Below are 11,232 nucleotides of genomic sequence, written 5' to 3'. Positions count from 1 at the left end.
GCTGATCCCCCCCCTCCACTGCACCCATCTTAACCTTAGGCCCATTTCTGGCCCATCATCACCTCTTTCACCAAACTCAGCAAAACATTGAGAAAAGGCTGATCCAAAATATTAATTTCAACCTAGTCTTATCTCCTTTGGGTGTTAAGATCAAATGTAGCATACATTGCTGAACTAAAAATGAACTAATGAACTAAAAATCAATGAATCATGTCAGGCTCCAGCCCACATAAAGCCCTATTTCTCAAACTCAGCGAAGTTGTAACTGGGGCTCAGATACCTCTGCACAAATAAAGCATTAATACCTGAAGTTTGGGTCTGTATTACCAAGTTTCATAAAATGCATCACGTTTGAGAAGTTATTTTTATTTTTCAATTTCAATCTGTCCAGATTGTCGTTTAAAAAATAATATATTAGGAATTATATTTCGAAATATACTTCCTGCTGTTTATGACCATTAACAATTTAATATTTCTTGCACTTGGGGATATAGAGCAATACAGCACACAGTACAGCATACATACAGTACAACACATAGTACAGCACAGGAACTGGTCCTTCAGCCCACAATGTTTGTGACAAACGCAATGCCGAATTAAACTAATCTCATCTGCCTGCACTTGACCCATGTCCCTCCATTCCTGGCATATCCATGTATCCATTGTTTTAGTCTCTTCCTTCAGGGGGATGCAACCTTTTCTTTGTCGTATCTCCGTCTCCGTCTGCGCTGAAGCCTAATCGCGGAATTGGCGGTATCCAACTGGGACCGACGTCGAGGCTCCGGAGGCAGAACCAGGGCTCACCACCGTGAAGCTGGCCAACTTCGGGGCTGTGGGGGTTGCGCTGTGGTGGGGGCGCTGCGGCGGCGGCCCGGCTTCGGAGCCTCAGAGGATTTGGCCACGGGCCCAGTGGACAACAACATCGGGAGCTTGCAGGTCCCAGGTTGGTGACCGATTCTCTGGAGCTCCCGCAACAACAGCTTCGTCCGCTGGACTGGAGGGTGGCAGCTTCGTCCGTCCCGGGCCGCGGAGTTTGAACCGGTCCGTTAGCGGAGCTCGGATTCGGCCGCGGGCTTACCATCACCCGGCTGGGGGCCCAACATCGAAAGCCTGGACCGCCTCAACACAGAGGGAGAACAAGGAATGAAGAGACAAGGACTTTAAGACTTTTGCCTTCCAACACAGTGAGGAAGTGCCTGGTAGGCTCACTGTGGTTGATGTTAAACTGTGTTCAATGTGTGTCCTGTTACTTTATTCTCTGTCATGACTGCAAGGTATGTAATTTTGTTCAAACTAAAAGTTTGAATGACAATAAAGGATACTTTATACTCTATACTTTATACTTTACCATCATCTCCAAAACGTCCATATCCTTCCCGTAATGGAGCGACAGGAACTGCATAAATTACCCTAAATATGGCCCAACCAAAGTCTTATAGATCTTCATCATAACTTTCTGACTCTTATACTCAATGCCTTGACTGTGAACGTAAGCATACCATTGTTATACTTATTTTATACACAGTAACATAAGCAGAACATTTACAAATTCTAATTATTTCTTAAGGATATTAATAAAGTTTGATTTCTATTTTATAAATGTAATTATTGAAATTTCATATTATAATTGTGCATAACGAGAAAGAAAACAGTTTAGAAAGTAATCAGGGCTAACATGATTTTTAAGAGGAATTGAGTCCATAGGCAAGTTTCAATATTTGAGTTTTCATTCCATATCTGATAACTACTAAAGTAAGTTATTTTGTTTCTTTATATCCATTTTGACAACTACTCTTGAGACACTACTATTTTTAGTAATGAGTTGCTATGAACTTTACAGAGATGTGACTCCTTTTCAATCCTTAATTCATATACAGTACATATAATAATCATAAAATATCCCATAGTGCATCAACACCTATTAACATTTAACGGTGAGTTCCATAGGGAAATTTTGGAGTACATAATTGAACTTAATCACCGAGGTAGGTTTTAAAGAAAATCATAAAGAAAGAAATACAGTCAGAGAAACAGAGAAGAGGAAATTCCAGATCTCGGGACCTTAGTATTTGAAATACAGCTGCCAGTGGGGGAATACTTAAATTTCGTAGTTTTAAAAAAGTGCAGAAAATTGTAGCTGGGAAAAGATACAGAGATAATGAGGACCAAACCCATGGCAGGAATTGAAATCAAGGATGATAATTTTAAAACCAATTTATTGCTATACTATAAAACAAGATAGATAAGCAAACAAGGGAACAATGAGTGACTGAGAGTTGATGCAATTTAGATTTAGGTTCAGGTTTATTATTGTCAAGTATACCAAGAGACAGTGAAAGTTAGGGCTTTGGATGACCTCATGTTCATGGATATTACAATGGGAATACATGGGAAACATTCTATTTCAGCAGCAAATGAGTCAGAAGTAGGAGCAGGTGATGCCACATTAGTAATAAAGGCAGCTTTAGCAAAGGCACAATTATGCATCCGAAGCTCATCGCAAGGTCAGATAACAGCAAGTCTGTGAATAGATTGGTTCATACATAGGTACACATTATGAGATAATGGGTGAATTGATTACCTCAGCTCTGCATTCCTGTCTCCCTGGTAACCTATCACCCCCACCCATCAAGAATCTGTCTGCCTTTGCCTTTAAAAAATTCAAAGATTCTGCTTTCACTGCACATTAAGGAAGAGAATTCCAATGTCTACTTCAATTTCGTCAAGTTGCCATGGCGAGGATTGGAGTTGGTCGCTAGGAAATTAAGCTTATGAAAGTGAGCAAGGACATTGCCTGAAGTCTCCACAATATATGGTGGGAGAAGATTTCTGATCTTCCAGTAATAGATGTCAGGCAAACAGCCTGATAATTTAGGGGCAGCGGTGGGATAAAGGGAGATAAAGCTAAGCCTACATTTGAAACTAATGTCACATTTAGAGATGTCATGCTGAGGGTCAGATTTAGTTGGGAAATAGAAAGGTGTTCCTTGGGATAATAATACAGGATGCTTAACTTATTGTGTGAATTATCTTCCATGGCTGAATAAGTAAGAATGGAAACAACTGTATGTAGACCCATGCTGGATAATAATAGAGAGAACAGTGTCGTAGTCAACTGTAGCAGAGCTCTGCAGAGAAGGGCCATGCATCTTGCCTTTCATCCACCAACACCCCAATCATCACCAATAGTCCAGAGTCAAGAGAGTCAAGAATGTTTTATTGTCAAAGATAGACACAAAGTGCTGGAGTAACTCAGCGGGTCGGGCAGCATCACTAGAGAAAAAGGACGGGTGACGTTTCAGGTTGCAACCCTTCTTCAGTCTGAAGAAGGGTCCTAACCCGAAACAACACCCTTCCCTTTTCTCCAGAAATGCTGCCTGACCCATTGAGTTATGCCAGCACTCTGTGTATATCTTTGGTGTAATCCAGCATCTGCAGTTCCATGTTAAAGAAGGAGCTGCAGATGCTGGAAAATCGAAGGTAGACAAAAATGCTGGAGAAACTCAGCGGGTGAGGCAGCATCTATGGAGCAAAGGAAATAGGCAACGTTTCGGGCCGAAACCCTTCTTCAGACTCATGTTTATGTTTTATTGCCATATATACCAAAATGGAGTGAAACAATGAAATCCGTACTTGTAGCAACAGCACAACAGGTTTATAAACAGTACTCAATAGTAATATTATAAACAAAGAAAATAAATTCAATGAATTAAAAAAATGCAATATAATTGAAAAGTAAAACAAAGCCCCAAATAACCCAATGTAACCCACACAGTTTGTAGTCCGGAGTTTAGTTGAAGTTCGTAATGTTCAATTGGTTGTGGAGAAGAAGCTATTCCTGATCCAGAACGGTAGCGTTTTCAGACTCGTTCTTCCTGATGGCAGGAGTGAAATGAGAGCGTGGCCAGGGTAGTGTAGATCCCTTATAAAAGTTGATTAAACATATTTCATGTGTAGGAAAGAACTGTAGATGCTGGTTTAAATCGAAGATCAACATGAAATGCTGGAGTAATTCAGCGGAACAGGCAGCATCTCTGGCGAGAAGGAATAGGTAATGTTTCGGGTCAAGACCCTTCTTCAGACTCCAGGTCTGAAGAAAAGACTCAGCCTGGAAACATCACCCATACCTTCTCTCCAGAGATGCTACCTGTCCTGCTGAGTTACTCCAGCACTTTGTGTCTGTAAACATATTTCATCACATGCACAAATGAATTGGGGCAATTGGCAGAGAAGCCATGTCTTTGTTGCACGTGCCATTCAAGTCTGAGTAGCAAAAATGCAAAGTGGTACAGCTGGAGGAAACCTATGTGGTCGCAGGGAGAATGTACAATCCCCACAAAGATAGCACCTGAACCTGGATCACGGGTGCTGCAAAGTAATATCAATATGCTGCCCCCAGTAAGTATGTTTGGATAAGTTCATGTTGATAAGTTGTAGGAGCAGAATCAAGTCTACTCCACCATTTAATCATGGCTGATCCATCTTTCCCTCTCAACTTAATTCTCCTGCCTTCTCCCCGTAACCCTTGACACCCATTCTAATCAAGATTCTATCAATCTCCAACTTAAAATTATCCACTGACTTGCCCTCCACAGCTTTCTGTGGCAATTAATTCCACAGATGCAAGACACTCTGACTAAAGAAATTCCTCCTGATGTGATGTGATGAAGTCTGACGCCAACTATCAGTTACAATTTGCCAACTGAAAACACACGTTCTGTCTTATTCCAGGTTCATATGTTATCTCACAATCCCAGTTTTCATTAATAATACCCGGCATAATAAATCATTCTTTACTTGTAAATTCACTTGGATCCCATTACTCTGTTTGGATTTTAAAATCCAAATTCAGTGTCACCTCTTTTCTATTCAGTTACGTACAAATAGAACATACATAATACTCTGAACCTATTTACCTAAATCCTTGCCTAACGTCATAGTGTGAAATGCTCTTGAAAAACATTAACGTTCTTAAAATAATCCTTCTCCCTCACTTCTCACTGCTTTCCCTTCTCCCATTTAATTTGGGGAATTGTGATTGCTACCTTTGAATATTAGGGTTTTTTTTCCTCTAAAATCCAAAGTATTCTGGAAAATTAAAAGCAACCTCTGCTGATGTCTCTTTGAAAACCCTGGGATGAAGGTCATAAGTCATGAGCTGTTTATTGTTTTTAGTTCCATTAATTTATTCAAAACTACATCATGTTTGGTATTGATATTCTTTGCTTCTTCATTCTCATTATATTTGTTTCCCTGCTATTTTTAGAATGTTTATATATCTTCTACTGTGCACACAAATGCAAAGTCCTTGCTTCTCACTTCTCATGCCCGAGTACTTCCAGCATTGGCTTTTTTTAATCACTGAAATTAATCGTGGGTTACTTCCAGTAAGAGATGCTAAAACATGGGAATAGGAACTGAGGGGCATTAAAATAAAATTATCATTTGAGGTCAATGTATGTTCATCTGAACTGGGAAATTGCAGGGAAAGTGTGGAGTGCAGCAGACAACCCAAGATTAGATCAGTGTTGAGTCCAGGAGAAACTGAATGATGTAGGTGGTGGCGATGCCAGTTGGATGTGTGGCAAAAGTAGCTCCAGAGAGGTGAAATCTGAAATCCTAATAGAGAGTAAAAGTACTGAATGCTGGAATTTGAGTTATAGTTATACAACATGGAAACAGGTCCATCGGCGCAACTCATCCATGCCAACCAAGATGCCCCATCTAAGCTAGTCCCATTTGCCCACATTTGGCCCATACCTCTATAAGCTTTCCCTATCTGTGCAGCTGTCCAAGTGACCTTTAAATGGTGTCAGCTACCTCCTCTGGCAGCTCGTTCCATGTACCCACCACCCTCTTAGTGAAATGGTTGCCTCTCAGGTTCCTATTAAATCTTTCCCCTCTCACCTTAAACCTAAACCTATCAGTCCCGTCAACATCCTCGTAAATCTTCTTTGTACCCTTTTCAACTTAACAACCTTTCCTATAACAGGGTTATAGTGAACACCATACACTAAATATAGCATCACCAACGACTTGTACAACTGTAACCACCTCCCAACTTGTATACTCTGTACTCGTTATGATGAAGTTCAATGTGCCGAAAGTCTTCTTGACTGTCCTATTTACTCATTACACCATTTTCAAGGAATTATGTACTCGTTTTCCTAGATCCTTTTGCTCTACAACACTCCACGGAGCCCTACAATTCACTGTGTAGGTCCTGCCCTGGTCTAATTTCCCAAAATGCAACATTGCATTTCTCTTTATTAAATTCCATCAACCGTTCAGAACCAGGGGCCACAGTTTAAGAATAAGGAGTAAGCCATTTAGAACGGAGACGAGGAAACACTTTTTCTCACAGAGAGTGGTGAGTCTGTGGAATTCTCTGCCTCAGAGGGCGGTGGAGGCAGGTTCGCTGGATGCTTTCAAGAGAGAGCTAGATAGGGCTCTTAAAATAGCAGGGGATATGGGGAGAAGGCAGGAACGGGGTACAGATTGGGGATGATCAGCCATGATCACATTGAATGGCGCTACTCCTGCACCTATTGTCTATTGTTCTTCAGCCCACTTGCACAACCGATTGAGATCCTACTGCAATTTATGACTACCGCCTCCACTATTTACAATACAACCCACTTTAGGGTAATCTGCAAACTTAGCGAACATGCCTTCTATGTTCTCATCTAAATCATTCATACAGATGACAGACAGTACTGAGCCCTGCACTGAACCCTAGGAAAACAGCCTTCCATCATCACGCTCTGCTTCCTTCCACAAAGCCAATTTTCTATCCAGTCGGCCAGCTCTGCTTGAATTCCATGCGATTTAAACTTGCAGAGCAGCCCACCATGCGGAAACTTGTCAAACGTCTGTATGCAAATCTTGCCCTCCTTTCTAATCACAGGACACTGAACAATCTAATATCTTCTCCCCATCCTCCAGCTTGCAATTTTTGGGTTGTTGTCTGCCAGATGCCTATCTACTCCCATTCCAAGCAGGCTGACAGTCAGAGTAAGTAAACTAAACCAGAATTAAAACAACCTGGTCCTTGTTTCATTGCCAATGGCAGAGATTTGAAACTCATCCCAAAATCCAAAGGCCTTCCCAGTTACAGCTTTCATTTAGATTCACCGATCAATCATTAACAAAGACTGATCAGACCATCTTAACAAGCTTCTGGAAAGCCATCGTCTTGAACAAGTTTCAGATAATTACTTCATCTTTGGCAATGCATTTTTGATTTATTGTATTATTGTTATGAATAATTATAGTATTTGAGAAACTATGCACAAACACAGAGCTAAATTTCCTCCCTAAATGGCAGTGTTGTTCCCAGAAAGAATTACAACATAAGTGCTTTCTAATCAATCTAACATTAAAAAAATAATGTTTTCTTTCTCAGTCTCCACATGTAATCATATAATCACAACTTATGCAAAGCTCAAGGGCAGAATAAAAGTCTTAAATCAGTAAAAGCAAATATGTCAATTATAAAAATGATTTGATGGATAGAACATCACACCCATTCTGCAGCAGAAAATCGTATGCCTAGCAATCAACACAGTAGGTGGCATGACATGTCTCTACTTTTGCTTACCTGATATGTTGCCATGTCAACACAGGATAAAAAAAAAACATTCATAATTTGCTCTCCAAACAATTTCAGCTCATTTCCAGGTTTGTACCAGAAAATTACGGCTTACGTGAGGGAGGGAGGAAGGAGGAGTGAGTTTGCCGCCAATGTCATAAGATCATAGGTGCTAGGAGCAGAATTAGGCCATTTGGCCCATAGAAACATAGAAAATAGGTGCAGGAGTAGGCCATTCGGCCCTTCGAGCCTGCACCGCCATTCAATATGATCATGGCTGATCATCCAACTCAGTATCCTGTACCTGCCTTCTCTCCCATACCCCCTGATCCCTTCAGCCACAAGGGCCACATCCAACTCCCTCTTAAATATAGCCAATGAACTGGCCTCAACTACCTTCTGCGGCAGAGAATTCCAGAGATTCACCACTCTCTGTGTGAAAAATGTTTTCCTCACCTCGGTCCTAAAAGATTTCCCCCTTATCCTTAAACTGTGACCCCTTGTTCTGGACTTCCCCAACATTGGGAACAATCTTCCTACATCTAGCCTGTCCAACCCCATAAGAATTTTGTAAGTTTCTATAAGATCCCCCCTAAATCTTCTAAATTCTAGCGAGTACAAACCGAGTCTATCCAGTCTTTCTTCATATGAAAGTCCTGACATCCCAGGAATCAGTCTGGTGAACCTTCTCTGTTCTCCCTCCATGGCAAGAATGTCTTTCCTCAGATTAGGAGACCAAAACTGTACGCAATACTCCAGGTGTGGTCTCACCAAGACCCTGTACAACTGCAGTAGAACCTCCCTGCTCCTATACTCAAATACTTTTGCTATGAATGCTAACATACGATTCGCCTTCTTCACTGCCTGCTGCACCTGCATGCGTACTTTTAATGACTGGTGTACTGTGACACCCAGGTCTTGTTGCATCTCCCCCTTTCCTAAGCGGCCACCATTCAGATAATAAACTACTTTCCTGTTTTTGCCACCAAAGTGGATAACCTCACATTTATCCACATTATACTGCATCTGCCATGCATTTGCCCACTCACCCAGCCTGTCCAAGTCACCTTGCAGCCTCCTAGCATCCTCCTCACAGCTAACACTGCCCCCCAGCTTCGTGTCATCTGCAAACTTGGAAATGTTGCATTCAATTCCCTCGTCCAAATCATTAATATATATCGTAAATAGCTGGGGTCCCAGAACCGAGCCTTGCGGTACGCCACTAGTCACTGCCTGCCATTGTGAAAAGGACCCGTTTACTCCTACTCTTTGCTTCCTGTCTGCCAGCCAGTTCTCTATCCACATCAATATTGAACCCCCAATACCGTGTGCTTTAAGTTTGTATACTAATCTCTTATGTGGGACCTTGTCGAAAGCCTTCTGAAAGTCCAGATATAACACATCCACTGGTTCTCCATTATCCACTCTACTAGTTACATCCTCGAAAAATTGTATAAGATTTGTCAGACCCTTCATAAATCCATGCTGACTTTGTCCAATGATTTCACCACTTTCCAAATGTGCTGCTATCCCATCTTTAATAACTGATTGTAGCAGTTCCCCCACTACCGACGTTAACTGGTCTGTAATTCCCCATTTTCTCTTTCCCTCCCACCAAGTCTACTCCGGCATTCAATCATGACTGATCTATCGTTCCCTCCTAACCCCTTTCTTCTGCCTTCGCCCCAGAACCTCTGACACCTGTACCAATCAAGAATCTATTTATCTCTTGCCTTAAATATATCTACCAACTTTGCCTCCACAGCCTTCTGTGGCAAAGAATTCCACAGATTCACCACCATTGGACTAAATAAATGTCTCCTCATCTCCTTCGTAAAAGAACGTCCTTTAATTCTGAGGCCATGACCTCTAGTCCTAGACTCTCCCACAAGTGGAAACATCCTCTCCACATCCACTCTATCCAAGCCTTTTACTATTCTGTACTTTTCAATGAGGTCCCCCCTCATTCTTCAAAATTCCAGTATAGGCCCAGTGATGTCAAACGCTCATCATAGGTTAACCTACTCATTCCTGGGATCATTCTTGTAAACCTCCTTTGGACCCTCTCCAGAGCCAGCACATGCTTCCTCAGATATGCAGCCCAAAATTGCTCACAAAATTCCAGATGCAGTCTGACCAGTGCCTGAGAGGAGCCTCAGCATTACATCTTTACATTACATGCCCTATTGGAAAGGAAGCTACATACTTAAATGGGAAATTATCTCTCTTGCACAATATCAATATGGGATTCTATAGATTCTCTAATGAATCTTCCAGACCCAAACACCTCACTTACTTATGCTAGTTAAGTCCGGAGCTGAATGACTTCAGGACACGTTGTATCCTGGAGTCACCCAGCACGTACAAAAAGTTCATGGTTTCACAGTCAGTGGTGATCATTACTGCCTTAATCAGCACAGCTCATTAATTGATCATTTACAAATGCCAATTATGTTTGACGAACGGCACAGTAGCACAGCTAGAAGAGCTGTTTTCTCACAGCACCTGAGACATGGGTTCGATCCTGTCCTCAAGTACTGACAAGTACTGCCTGTGGAGTTAGCAAGTTCACTCTGTGACTGCATGGGTTTCTGCTGGGTGCTCCCGTTTCCTCCCACATCCCAAAGACGTGTAGGTTAATTGGACTCAGTAAATTGCTCCTTGCGTGTAAGGAGTGGATGGAAAGTGAGATGTCATAGAACTAGTGTGAACAGATGATCGATTAAGGGCATGGACTTTTTTTCCATGCTGTATATCTAAACTAAATCAAACTAAACAAATTGGACTAAATAATCTAGGTGGTAATGAAAAGGAAAGGTTTAAAAAAAGTTTTCTGGATGGAGTCCTTGTTGGTTAGCAGCAGTGCTGCAAAATTTTATAGCATGGTAGTGTTATATAAATGAGTCTTGAGGGGGCCATTCTCAGTTTTGCACTAGACTTATTGGTTAAGACATGGAAATGCTATTACAACCAAGATCTAGACCAAAGTACTTATTTCATTATAAAGAGTTTTTGGGTGTTCGGAAAAGGAATTGAAGGACATTAGATGACGGTAACATTTTCATTTAGTGTTTGATTACGACTGTAAAATGCCCTCAAATTGACAATTCTGGTAATGAGTAAAAGTGAAGATAGACACAAAATGCTTGAGTAACTCAGCGGGACAAATAGCATCTCTGGAGAGAAGGAATGGGTGACGTTTTGGGTCAACCCAAAATGGCTCCCATTCCTTCTCTCCAGCGGTACTGCCTGTCCTCCTGAGTTACTCCAGCATTTTGTGTCTATCTTCAGTTTAAACCAGCATCTGCAGTTCCTTCCTACACACGAGTAAAAGTGAGTAGGCTATGGATTGAGCAAATACTGCTTAATGAGTTATTCCTTCACTCTAATGATCATTCAATTTGCCCTAATACTTGTGAATAAGTCATACCCAGAGAATTGCCAAAACTGTTGAGCAGCTGATCAGACTGCGGATTATTTCCAGCATTTTTCTGTTTTGCTTCAGCTGTATACACTCTTTGCTCCTTTTAACATAGAACAAAAGACAGCGCATGCTAATCATGTATAGTCTTTCCTTTTACTAGGTAACATGCAACAGAAAAGTTTTTACTGTACCCCGGTACACATGGCAATAAACTAAG

The sequence above is a fragment of the Leucoraja erinacea genome, chromosome 2 (assembly GCF_028641065.1).
Source record: "Leucoraja erinacea ecotype New England chromosome 2, Leri_hhj_1, whole genome shotgun sequence".
Classification (NCBI taxonomy): domain Eukaryota; kingdom Metazoa; phylum Chordata; class Chondrichthyes; order Rajiformes; family Rajidae; genus Leucoraja; species Leucoraja erinaceus.
This window is presented reverse-complemented; position numbering follows the sequence as displayed.